The sequence below is a fragment of the Ovis aries genome, chromosome 12 (genome assembly GCF_016772045.2).
Source record: "Ovis aries strain OAR_USU_Benz2616 breed Rambouillet chromosome 12, ARS-UI_Ramb_v3.0, whole genome shotgun sequence".
Taxonomy (NCBI): Eukaryota; Metazoa; Chordata; class Mammalia; order Artiodactyla; family Bovidae; genus Ovis; species Ovis aries.
The window spans coordinates 78742510-78755056 of NC_056065.1; the positions used below are offsets into that span (position 1 = coordinate 78742510).

Below are 12547 nucleotides of genomic sequence, written 5' to 3' on the forward strand. Positions count from 1 at the left end.
ATCCAGCCACATTTGGTGTCTGCCGTACACTGGGGCTTCTTAGCCGAGAAACCTGGCAAATCCTCTTTCCATCCCTGCCTTGTTCTTTTCCTTATACCAGCTCGAAGTGGGCTTCTGTAATGTGCAATAGAAAAAAAATCCTAACCAACACATTTGAAATTATTCCTGAGTCTCCTGAATGGAAAATTACACAATAAACAGTTAAATAATTAATTAAATGAGATAATTAAAAGCCAAGTAAAATATCTGACTAGTTCATATAATTAAATGAATGAGCTATTATATAGCAGAATAGACAAAACACCATTGTTCTCTACTGTACTGCCAGAATTTGAAGCCCCAGTCTGATCACAGGCTGGAAGAATTCTCTGTCACACATTTCTGTGTAACGATCTGTATTACTGCAGATTTGAGAGCTTAAACATTCGGTCATTATCAAGAATTCAGCCTTGAATCTTTCTGGAATGAGGTGGGAATATAAATAAGTTTTAAAAGGCATCATGCCATCCCTTCTTCTTTCTAACAGCTTCTTTTCTAAGAAGTCAGACTCCTTTCACACAGACTCCTCGTCCTCATCCTGTGGTTCTTAAAAAGCACCAACAATAGTTCTTCTTACCACTTAGAGTGAATAAATAATTCAGAGTAAGATAATATCCAGTGGAACTTCAAACTGATAAACTTCTTCCAAGTCCTTGAAGACGGATCTTCAAAAGAGAACACTGAAGGACAATTTTTGGGATTCCTGTGCAGTTTCTAAGTGATATCAAAATAATATAGGACAGTCTTCACGGTGCCTGTTCGGCAAAGTCCCGTTTGATCGGTGGGCTGGTGCTGGTGGGTGCACAGGAGCCCTGCGTGGCACCTGCTCTGAGCCTGGTGCCAGTTCGATGGCAGAGGGGAGCTGGAAGTCCCCTGTCCCAGCTCCGCTGCTCATGCACGACCACGGCAGAATTACTGTAGAGACACGGGGCTTCCCTCCTCTCGCAGATGGGGTGGAACTCCATTCCTCGTTAGTAACCCCTGGAGGTACATAACACGCCTCACAAGAAATTAATCAACCACGTTTTATCCAAATCCTTTGGGCTGAAATTCCGCTGTCCTCAGTGGAAAGAGAAAGCTATTGACAGTCATCAGTGTGATGGTCCTTCATGTATTTGGAACCTACAATTAAACGCTCCGCTTTGGGCTAAATATTTCTTTTTAATGATTTTTTAAAAAAACATTTGTATTTTGATGTGAGCTATTTTTAAAGTCTTTATTGAATTTGTTACAATATCGATTCTGTTTAATGTTTTGGTTTTTTTGACCACAAGGCATATGGGATCTCAGCTCCCCCACCAGGGATCAGACTCGCAGCCCCTTCATTAGAAGGCGATGTCTTAACCACTGGACCTCCAGGGAAGGCCCTAAAACCATTTTTTAAATGGAAGTATGTGACTCAGATGGTAAAGGATCAGCCTGCAATTCAGGAGACCTGGGTTTGGTCCCTGGGTTGGGAAGATCCTCTGGAGGATGGCATGGCAACCCACTCCAGTACTCTTGCCTGGAGAGTCCCCATGGACAGAGGAGGCTGGTGGGCTACAGTCCATGGGGTTACAAAGAGCTGGACACGACTGAGTGACTGAGCACAGCATACAGCTAATTCACAGCTTGTGTTGGTTTCAATTGCGCAGCGCAGTGACTCAACATATCCAACTGTACATACACACATATATCGGGCCTTTTTCAGAGTCTTCTCCATTACTGGCTATCACAGGACATTGACTATAGTTCCTTGTGCTCTATACTAGGTCCTTGTTTATCTCTCCTGTGTGCACACGTTAATCCCAAACCCCTAATTTGTCTCTTCCCCCGAGGGGACTACCTTAACCCCTCTCATCTAGTCAATCTCAGCCGGGTGACGGGACATTTGGCAAAGTCTGCAGACTTTTTTGGTTGACACAACTGGAGGGCAAATGCAACTGGCATCCAGTGGGGAGAGGCCAGGGGTGCTGCTGCAGGGCACAGATGGTGCGTGCGTGCACACACACGCACACACAGCCTCCTACAGTGAATCACCCCCACGGTCAACAGTGCCCATGTTGAGGAACTCTGCTACCTCTCTTGTTATAGTCTCATTTTCCAGACCTTTCGTAATCCTCTGAATTTGCTTTGCGCCTCTTCTCCAACTGGCATTTCCCCAGCTGGACTTGGAGCTGTGACTTCACACGTGATCCTGATTGTCTCTGAAAACTAAGGACACTTCCTAATCCCCTCTGTCTGTGATACTTGTTAGGGAATAAGCTAAAGTGACGTGTCCTGTGTGGAGGTTATAGACACACAGCACTTCTCTGGGGATATAAATGGCCCGCTTCAAATGCATCTGGGCATTTGGGTGAATGGCTAGGGGGGCCCAAATTCTGCTCCAATAAGATCATCAGGATATCAGAGCCTGATAGCAAAGAAGAGAGTCTCGGGGTCGGGGCAGGAAAGGAAGTCTCCAGGAGCTGTAGCTGGGGCACGAGGGTGACAGAGACTGAAGGGGGAGCCCCCTGGCTAGCGCTGCGTGACAGCCAGAGTTAGGCGCTGGGAGAGGCCGCCCAGCCTCAGCTGCACTTCCCTGCAGCCTAGGGACACGTGTTTAAGATGCATTTGGGCAGGTTCTTAAACTTTTTTAACTTTCCCAACATGGACCAGTGAAACCTCTAAAATGAAAAGACTTGTGTCTGCCTTCAAAAATGGCAGGAGTAAAGCCCTTTGAGGGTAATCTCAGAAAAAAAAAAAAAGATTTCTGGAAGAAGACGCTGACTGGTCATGGCCAAGAAGGGGAGCCACCCAGGGAGATCCCTGGGGCAGCAAGAGGAGGCCTGGGATGGACAGAGTGCTTCAAGTCTTCGGGGCGGAGCCGTTTTCTCTCCACACAATGCTTCACTCGTGAGAGGCTGTAATGCACCGGTTTCTGACTTGATTAGCATTTTGCTCCTAACTACTGCTCTTAAAGTCAAATTATAGCTTTCTAGAGGATAAAAAAAGAGAGAGAGAGAGAAAGAAATATGCTGAGGTTTGCACAGAGATCAAATAACCATTATGTTCTAAAAACCGTACATTCTGCCGCTTGTGCCGATTTTATGCCAGGTCCCACGTTTCTCATGATTGCTATCTGCGTAGAAACCTCGGCCTCGGGGAGCCTGAACACAAGTCGTCTGGTTGGCTGGGGCTCTCTAGGAAGTTGACAGCGCATTCCTTGGGCTTTGAGTTCCAAGTATGTTTTTATATGTGGATGACTCAGGGAGACCTTATTTGCACACTATCCATTTGGCATGAAAGAGTATCTGGATGAATGTGAAAAGAATCATTAGTTCACGTTGATGCAAGGGGAAAGTGGCAGCTTAGTGTCTCTCACATTCCCTCCACTTCCAACTCCACGTGAATTCTGACTCCATCTTCCAGGGACCCTCAGTCGGCAGGAGGGGTGGGACCACAGGCCTCTGTGAGCCCGTCTTCAGTGGGGGCAGGGCCGGGCCGGGGGCGGCTTTATGTTCATAAGGTTGACAGCTGAAGAGAAATGGATCAATTTCTTTAAAATCTCCAATTACCAAAATTCAATCAAGATGAAACAGACAACCTAAATCATTCGATGTGTTTGTGTGCTGAGTCGCTTCAGTCGTGTCCGACTGTGTGACCCCATAGACTGTAGCCCACCAAGCTCCTCTGTCCACGGGGTTCTCCAGGCAAGAGTACTGGAGTCGGTTGTTATTTCCTCCTCCAGGGGATCTTCCTGACCCAGGAATTGAACTTGCTTCTTTTATGTCTTCTGCATTGGCGGGCGGGTTCCTTACTTCTAGTGCCACCTGCAAGCCCCCTAAATCATTCTACAACCATTAAAAAATGGAATTTCTAATTTAAAAGTCCCCTTAAAGAAATCATCAGTCTCAGATAGCTTCACTGGAGAGTTTCATCAAACATTTAAAAGGAATTAATACCACGGTCTTTTCCAGAAGATAGAAGCAGAAGGAATCCTTCCTAACTCGTGTGTTCTGAAGCCAGTATTACTTTAATACAAAATCAGACAAAGACAGTAAAACAAACGAAAACTGCAAACAAATACCTCTCGTGAACTTAGATACAAAAATTCCAACAAAATATTTGCAAATTGTTTGCAGCATAGTATTTTAAAAAATGATCCACCATGACCAAGCGGGGTTGACTCTGGGTCTGCAAGACTGGTTCGGCATTTGAAAATCCACAATGTAATCAGCACTGCTGCTGCCGCTGCTAAGTCGCTTCAGTCGTGTCCGACTCTATGTGACCCCATAGACAGCAGCCCACCAGGCTCCCCGTCCCTGGGATTCTCCAGGCAAGAACACTGGAGTGGGTTGCCATTTCCTTCTCCAATGCATGAAAGTGAAAAGTGAAAGTGAAGTCGTTCAGTCGTGTCCGACTCTTCGCGACCCCGTGGACTGCAGCCCACCAGGCTCCTCCATCCATGGGATTCTCCAGGCAAGAGTACTGGAGTGGGGTGCCATCGCCTTCTCCGGTAATCAGCACAGCAACAGACTAAAAAAGAAAAATCATGTAATCATGATGCTCAATTAACAAATAAGAGGCATTTGACAAAATCCAACACCCATTCATGAACAAAAAAGAAAGAAACAGACAGACAAAAAAATCTCATCAAGATAGGAATTACCTCAACGTCACAAAGACTCTGCAAACTCCTACCGCTAAAATGATGCCCACGGTGAGAGACCAAACGCTTTTTCCTTAAGATTGGGAACACGGCGAGGATGTCCACTTATCAGCACACCACTTATTCTTGTATTGTTATTTAACGTAGTGCTGGAAGACGAGGATGCCCACTTATTAGTATACCACTCATTCTTGTACTGTTATTTAGCGTAGTGCTGGAAAGCCTGATCGGTGCTCTATGGCAAGAATGAAATGAAAGCAAACCCTCTAGAAAATAAGAAATAAAAGTGTCCCTGTTTGCAGATAGGGCTCCCCCGGTGGCTCAGTGGTAGGGGACCTGCCTGCCAGGGCAGGAGACTCAGGTTCCATCCCTGGGTCAGGGAGATCCCCTGGAGGAGAAAATGGCTCCCACCCCAGGAGTCTTGCCTGGAGAATCCCAAGGACAGGGAGCCTGGTGGGCTACAGCGCATGGGGTTGCAAAGAGTCAGACGTGAGTGAGCACACACACCATTTGCCACAACGTGATTGTCTACATAGAAAACCCCAGGGACACTACAACAAACAAACCCTAGAACTAAGTTCAGCAGAATCACAAGAAGCAAGATCAACACATGGAACCCTGGGTATCTTTATATACTGACAATGAACATGGGGAAAAGAAATTCAAAGTGTAATGCCATTTACAATCACCGCAAGGAAAATGGAATACCTAGGAATACATTTAACAAAACGTGTTCATGATCTCTACACTGAAAATTATAACATGTTGATGAAATAAATCAAAGAAGACCTAAACCGATGTGTGACATCCTGTGTTCATGGGCTGGAGGATCAAACGGTAAAGACAGCAACTCTCCCCAATTCATCTACAGCTTCAACACAGTTCCTATGAAAATCCCAGCAACTTTCTCAGACATAGACAAGCTTATTCTAAAATTTATACGGAACAGGTTCTAGGATACCTAAACAATATTGACAAAGAAGAATAAAAGGGGAGGAATTACCCTGCCTGATGGGAAGGCCTGTAATCTAACTGCAGTGGCCCAGAGACTGTGGGACTAGTACAGGGCAATACGCATAGTTGGGTGGGTTAGAATGGAGAACCCAGAAACAGGCCATACACGGATGCCCAGGCAGGCTTGGCAAAAATGCAGAGGCAGTTCCATGGAGGAAGAGTAATCTTTTCAGTGAGTGCTGCTAGAACAAATGGACAAGTATAAAAAAAATAACTGGACCTAAATTCACATCTTACGCAAAAATTACTGCAGGCGGGCGTCAGACATAAACGTAAAGTGTAAAATTATGAAACATTTTGGAAAAGAATAGAAAAAAAAATCTTTGCAACTTAGGGCTAGGCAGGATGTATGACACCTAAAGTGTTGTATAAATCATAAAAGGAAAAATGAATAACTGGACCGCAACAAAATTTAAAGACTTTCACTCTCCCAAAGCCCATGTGAAGAAGATGAAAAGATAAACTATCGGCCAGGGGAAACTATTTTAAAACCACATATCTGACAAAGGACTAGCAGCTAGAGTGTATAAAGATCCTCTTGAACTCAACAGTTAAGAAAAAATTGAACAAACCAATTAGAAAATGAGCAGAGACGTGAACAAGCATTTTACTAAAGAGGGTATATTTGTGTCAAACAAGTGCATGAAAAGATGTTCAGCGTCATTAGTCATCAGGGAAATGCAGATTACAGCTGTGATGAAATTTCACTGCACACCCAGCATCGCTGTGCAAATAAGTATCAGTGACGACAGCAGATGCGGATGGGAATGCAGAGAAGCTGGGCCACTCCTGCGCTGCCGATGGGGATGTAAGATGGTGCAGCCACTTCGGAAGACAGGCTGGCGGTGTCTCGTAAACCTAAATGCGCGTTTACCGTACAACCCAGCAATTGCATTCCGGAGCATCCATCCCAGCGAAACAAAAGCTCATGGTCACACAAAAGTCTGTGTATGAATGTCCATAGCAACCTTATCCCAGACCACCAAAGCCTGTAAGTAGCCCAGACGCCCTTCAGCAGGTGAGTGACTGAACAAACTGGTAATCCATGCTGTGGACACTACTCAGCCACGAGCATGGATCAGCGACTGATACGCCCAAAACAACTTGGGCTGATCTCCAGGGAATTATGCTGAGGGCAGAAAAGTCCATCCCCAAATATTACAAACTATATAATTCCATTTATATGTCATTTTGAAAGGACAAAATTATAGTTCAGCTGTTGCCAGGGCTTAAGAATGAGAGAGATGAGTGGGGAAGGCTGTGAAAGAATAAAATGAAGCTCCTTGTGGTGATGAACTATTCAGGGTCTCCTCTCCCCATCTTGACCAGGATGGTGGATATGTGCATTTACACATGTAATAACAGCGTGTAGGACTAAACACACTAATACAAGGAAACTGGGCACGCCGGTATTGAACAATGTCCGTGCCCTGCTTTGGACACTGTGTTACAGCTTTTCGTCATGTTGCCATTGAAGAAACTGGGTAAAAGCCCATGGGATCTCTGTGCATTATTGCTGAAGATTGCGTGCTAATCTATCGTTATCTCAATTAAATTTTCAATAAAAAAGAATCACTTCTAACATTTTTCAGTATTTCAAAGGCCACTAAAAATAAGAGAAATAGATGCCATTTGTTACTGGAAACATGGAGCTCTATTTTTAAAGGCATAGGACCTATATGAAGAAAACTAAAAGCTTATTGAAGGGCTTGGATCACCATCTGAACAAAACAGATCAATTTATCATGTCCTTGAGTGGGAAGACATTTTAAAAACGACAAATCTCTCAAAGACAAGACAGAAATTCAGTGCAATTCCAGTTAGAATTCTCGCCAAGGTTTGTGGTTGTTGTTTTAAGTGGGGGTGGATGTAGGATCAAAATATCTTAGAGCTCACGGGGAAGAATAAAGCTCCAGAACCTGGAAGCCTGTAAAATGAAAGCAGTGATGGAGCGCGCGCCTCCCCCGGCGTCAGGACGCAGCCGCAGGACCGCTGCGATCCGCTCGCTGTGGCGCTGGGACCAGTCAGGTCAGTAGAAGACGTCAGAGCCCAGAACAGTCCCCGGGGTGCGGGTGGGCTTGATGTGAGCAGAGGTGGCATCTCCACTTGGAGGGAAATCTATTGCCATGTGATGCCAGCGAGACTGGTTCTACATCTGGAAAGAATACCATCATACTCTATGCCATGGCATGTAAAGTCGTAAAACAACGAAAATCCCATGAGAAGAGTTAGGCTACAATACGTGGACCGAGAATGAGAGACCTTCTCAGCTAAGATAGGAAATCCAGATGTTGGTTTCAAAAAGACATTTTCAGCAGTACAAAGATTAGAAACATTTGAATGGCAGGCTGTGCCAAATACAAATCTCCAAATAAATAACGGAGTAGAAAACACACTCGCTATGCTTCTAACAGGAAAAGGGCTAATGTCTATAATACGCAAAGAGCTATATCAAACTGGGAGGAAACCCCACACCACACACACATAGACCCCCAGTGAGCGGATTGTGTGCCCCTCGTCAAACAGCAAATGCAAGAAGCCAAAAATATATGCAGAGATGCTCAGACTTTCTAGTGGTCAGGGAAATGCCGATTAAAAGGACTAACATATTCTAGTCATTAGACTGTCAAATGTTGGAAGGTATAGTAACACCTACTTCTGGTCGGGACTGGGGAAAAATATTTCTGGTGGAAATGTAAAGTCTTTTGGAAAGGAATCTGGTAATATCTCTTAAAATGGAAACTACACACATCTTCAACCCTGCAATCCTTCTGGGAATCTGTTTCCTAAAAGTAAAAGTCCCCAACACAAATCTGAAAAAGAATATATATATATATATATATATATATATATATATACACACACTCTGTGCTGTACATTGGAAACTAACACAGCATTGTAAGTCAACTATACTTCAATTTCTAAAAGTCTCCAGGGTATATGTACAATGATGTTCATTGTAGCATCATTTATAGTGAGAAAGATCTGAAACAAAGTGCTTGTCAACTGAGAGAGGGATGGCTACGTATGTTACATTTGTCTACACTGTGGAATATTATGCAGCCATGAAGAAGAACGAATTAGCATTCTGCCAGTCAGCATAAAGGAATTTGGAGGAGACATTATTGCACAAGAAAACTAAGATATGAGAGCAGTGTATATAACAATCTCATTTTTGTAAAGCAAATAATGGTTTTCAATCTACCTATCGTAGTATATGAATAGACACTAAGGTTATATGAATATATACTAAGGTCATATGACTCTGGAGAAAACCCCAGAAAAGTATGTATCATCTTGTTTGCACAAATTCCCTGGAGGAGAAACGTGTGGGCAGAAGGATCAGGGAAGAGGGGAGGAGAAGACGAGAGGGTGCAAATAAATAAGATGGAGATTCTGAGCAAACTGAACATGTTCCAGACTACATGGGACATCTCTAGTATAGCTTTTTCTCTTCTGTGTAAAATGATGCATATGAGAAATAATCATGTATGAAGAAGTTAACATCATTGTAGATCTACTAACTTGCAGAGAAATCTATGATAAACTGTCTGATGAAAAAAGAAAGTTGGGGGACATCCCTGGCGGTCCAGTGGTTAAGACTCCATCTGCCAACGCAGGAGGTGTGAGTTCGATTCCTGGTCGGGGAGCTAAGATCCCGCATATGTCACGGCCAAAAAATAAAAAAGCATTAAACGGAAGCAGTGTTGTGACAAATTCAGTGCGGTGGTGGTGACGGTCACTAACTCGTGTCCGACTCTTACGACTCCATGAACTATAGCCCGTTGGGCTCCTCTGTCCACAGGATTTCCCGGGGAAGAATGCTGGAGTGGGTTGCCGTTTCCTTCTCCAGGGGATCTTCCCCACCCAGGGACCAAATCCACGCCTCCTGCCTTGGCAGGCAGATTCTTTTATTGACTAAGCCATTAAAAATGGTCCACATCAAAACATGTTTTTAAAAAAGTAGGTTGGGACGCAAGGGCCGGGAGCCTTCAAATGGGCATCCAGTCCTGTGAGCATCCGGAGCTGCCGGAAGTATGATAAGAGATAGCCCCTCAACGTATCCGAGCATATATTTGTCTGTGTGTCAACAAAACACCAGTTATCTCAGGGGAGGAGCAGTGAGTGGATGGCACTGGGGCAGAGTGGAAAAGAGGCGACGACGAGCTCTGTTTGCTCCATGTTAGTTTATCTGTTATTAGAAGCATGGGCTCCTGCTCCAATGCTCAAAACGTTTAGAAAAAATTAAAAAACACAAAGCCCAGGGTTTCCCACATGGCTCGTCAGATGTCTGCCATGAATTGCACGGAGAACACACTCCAACACACACCGAATACTCATCGTGGAGACGGGATGCAAGCATTCGCGGCTGAAAGTGGATCTACTTTGGGGACCACAACTTAGGAGAGAAAATAATATCCAGATTTAGGTGATACATGTTTATTTAAGCTCATCTTGAAAGAATATCAGACAGCAACTGCTGGAAGATAAAACATCAGAACAATCCCCAGGGCAAAGTCAGAACGAGGTTGATGGAGTCCCACCGACATGGAAATGCGACACCCAAGATGCAAGGAGACGAAACCGCAGTCCTCAGGGCCTGTGAGTGCTCGCTAGAGTTCAGGCAGCCGCAGCCCAACAAGCCAGCACGCCCAAGGCGCCACTTAGGACAGCGGGCAGAGGCTCACAGACAGACCGCTAGGCTCCCAGGCAAAGTGCGGCGCAGAACACTTGTCTGTTGCCAGTTCCTCAAGTCTTCCCCTTCCTCGGACTCCCAGTGCCCGCGTCAGGGTGTGAAAGGAGAGTTTTCAGCCAAAGCCTCAAGGCAGGGACAACGGATGATAAACGCACCCATATTTAAGAGGCTAGAGCTGTCATTGTAGGACTAACTAGGAGGTGACAGTAATCAATACCATCCCCTGTGTCCAACCTTTATAGGAGGCTCATCAGTGAGAATCCTGGTAGTTGGGGAACTCATGTGAGTAGAAAGTCTCATCGTGTTCCTTCCCTCCCACCTCCAAACCAAAGAAGGGATCTCAGTCCACCCGTTTGTAGTGATTGGCGCTGTCTGCAAGGGGGGCGCTTTGCATCTCACACTCCAGCTGGAGGTTTTCCCACAACAATGGAACGTAACTTTGGGGGGGAAAATGTCCCCAGCAAATTGGATCAGACAGGAAGAAGATGAAGAGGTGAGCTGGAACTGCCCATGGAGTCAGGGCAGGGAAAAAAGGCAGCTTGCTGTTCTGGGGAGCAGCCATCCGTTTCTGGAACAAAGATGTGCAGTGTTCCCTGTGGACCACTGGGTACCTCAGGGAGTAGATGGGAAGGACGGCCTTGGGAGGACCCCATCCAAGAGAGCTGCCTGCCTGGATCTCAACAGAGGGAGGCAGTGGGCGGTCAGCCAGGAGCAGTGCTGTGTCAGGACAGCCAGCGGGACGTTCGGAGACCTCGCTGCCGTGCCGTGGAGAGGAGCCAGCCTTTGGATGCCAGCATTTGGATGCCAGCCACGTGTTAGGTGGCCAAATGAGAACTACAAACATCCCGGCGGTGGATGCATCCTCCCCTGTAAGCCTCCCTCTGCCCTCGTCTCCAACCCTAAAGCAGCCCAGAGCCGCAGTGGGGAGGGGCCGGAGCAGGCACAGACCAGCCCCTGACCCAGGGCTGGCTCCCAAACCTCGGGTCTGCCCGAGCTGAGGGCGAGAGACGAGCTCTGACTTCATGAGGGACTGGCATGTTTATTTAGGTTTAGTCAAAGCCCTAAGTCTGCCTGGAAAGCTGCTCAAAAAGTCACCCGAGGGGTGAAGAAGGGAAATCCTATTTCGAGCGTGTTTTCAGGAGGTGCTGGTGAGTAAAATCACTTCCTAACTGCATCCACCCAAGTTCAGCCCATTTGGTGCCCATGAAGTCGTCTGCCCTCAGCTGGCATTCAAGGACCTCTACCACCTGGCCCTTGCGTGCTCTTTAAGTTGATTTTTTTAAATAACTGGTTCCCTCTCTTCCAACGTACCTCGCAAGGATGCCCCACACCCGTGCCCTCTCCTGCTCCGCCGTCACACCTTCCTTGCCTCCCTTCTGCTTGTCTACACCCCAGTGTTCTCTGAAGGCTTCCCTCCAAGCCACGCCTCCTCTACCACGTCTGACCAACCAGCCCGGATGCTTCAGAATCCCTCCTTCCTCTGAGCTCCGTGCTGCTGCTCAGCAATAGAGTAAGAAATTCCAGGCCCTTAGTTCGCACGACCCGCACTGCATTTGACAAATGTGTCCACCATACGCGTTGCCTCATTACTTTACCTTATCAGCTTCTTTCCTTCACGCCCTGCCTCTCATCAGAAGCTCCTTGTTTCTGTGGTGATTATTTGCTCATTTGTGTCTCCAGACTGTAGAAGATTCTCGGGACTGTTTGTTGGTGGTGTTGATGTTGCTAATTCAGGGCTTTCCCACCTCCTAGGAGTGGGAAAGTGCTCATTGCCCCGAAGTTATCATCCGGACCGCCCAGCTCTGAGATATACCAACACAAACCGAAACACAAGGACCGGTTATTTTACAGCTGCTTCCAAAAGGCCAGGCTGACTGTGTTTCCACTGAAGGAATTTCCTGGCTGAAGGCGCGAAGCGTTTCGACACAGAAGAGCCAGGAAATAGGAAAGAGGGCAGAGCTTCAAACCATGGGAGGCAGGGCAGAGCGCCACTGGCTCACTTCCTGTTTGGCTAGCGATCCGTGGGCAAGGATTCTAAAGGGCTGTGTGCCATTTTCTCTATTTTTGAAATGGGAACAACAACATATTTTCGTCGGCATAATCACTAAGCTTATTAGTAGAACCAAATGGGATAATGTGAACTGCTTTGCTCTGTAACTTAATGTCAT

The 12547-nt window shown here is 46.1% G+C and overlaps 1 long non-coding RNA gene across 1 annotated transcript; it reads right to left on the reverse strand.

Annotated features, from left to right (window-relative positions):
• Positions 1 to 1241: 1241 nt before the first annotated feature.
• Positions 1242 to 12283, reverse strand: LOC121816070 (uncharacterized). The gene is made up of 2 exons (XR_006055536.2): positions 11975 to 12283; positions 1242 to 4536 (listed from the first exon to the last, which is right to left on the reverse strand). It is a non-coding gene; the product is annotated as an uncharacterized LOC121816070 (long non-coding RNA).
• Between the last annotated feature and the right edge of the window lie 264 nt (positions 12284 to 12547).